Genomic DNA, 1,097 nt, shown 5'->3' on the forward strand with positions numbered 1-1,097 from the left:
GGAAAGTGAAGAACACCTCAGGAGTTAGAAGGGACAAGAAATGCAATTCCAGAGAAAGGAGTTGGCACTTCCCTGGGGGCATCTGGTCAACCCAAAGCCTGGACTTTGTTAGGCTATATTAGGGAGACAAAGTCTGAGCCTGAGCAAAGTGGGACATCACATTTGCCGCCCCTGCAGAAAGTGGGGCCCTCCCAACATGGACTAAGAAAATCCTACCTTGGCTCTGGTGGGAAAGAGAAAACGGGGCAGAAAAATCCCCCCTGCATGAGAATGCCTAACCACAAGCTCGCCCTCAATTCGTGTTGGGGGCCGGGATCCACTCCACTCACGCGGCCTAAGGAACCACAGCAGGAGTCTGGCCCACCATTGGCAGTGGCACCCGGTGGAAGCATACACAAATCTTCTCTGAAGAAACACCCTCCAAAGCCAGGCCTCAAAGAATTCCTAAGAAACATGGGTCATCTCCGGCCATGCCACTCTGAACGAGCCCGATCCCGTCTGATCTCGAAAGCTAAGCAGGGTCGGGCCTGGTTGGTACTTGGATGGGAGACTGCCTAGGAAGACCAGGTGCTGTAGGCATAAAAAATAAAATATAAGGGGTTGTAAGCTGACAAGGTCCTTGCAACCTGTGAGGTCGACCGGACAGAAGGTGCCAGCCCAAAAAAAAAAAAAAAAGAAAGAAAGAAAGAAAGAAAGAAAGAAAGAAAGAAAGAAAGAAAGAAAGAAAGAAAGAAAGAAAGAAAGAAAGAAAGGAAAGAAACATGGAGGCCCAATAAAAAAAAGTCAAAACATACGAGGAAACAAGCCACCATGAGCACGAGTTGGCAGAAACGTCTATAATTAGACCTGCAAAGATAGCAGATGTTGGAATTGTCAGAGATAGACTATAAATAAATATGTCAGTCTATTTAAAACAGGGATCCCCAGCCCCCAGGCCACAGACCGGTATCGGTTCACAGCCTGTTAAGAACTGGGCCACACAGCAGGAGATGAGCGACAGGCAAGCAAGCCAAACTTCATCTGTGTTTGCAGCCTCTCCCCAGCGCCAGCATCACCACCTTGGCTCCACTTCAGATCATTAGGCATTAGATTCTCAT

The 1,097-nt window shown here is 48.3% G+C and overlaps 1 pseudogene; it reads left to right on the top strand.

The window, feature by feature from the left end:
- Nucleotides 1-460: 460 nt before the first annotated feature.
- On the top strand, nt 461-579 carry LOC112481850 (annotated as a pseudogene).
- Nucleotides 580-1,097: the final 518 nt, after the last annotated feature.

This window comes from Pteropus alecto, unplaced genomic scaffold, assembly GCF_000325575.1.
Source record: "Pteropus alecto unplaced genomic scaffold, ASM32557v1 scaffold125, whole genome shotgun sequence".
Taxonomy (NCBI): Eukaryota; Metazoa; Chordata; class Mammalia; order Chiroptera; family Pteropodidae; genus Pteropus; species Pteropus alecto.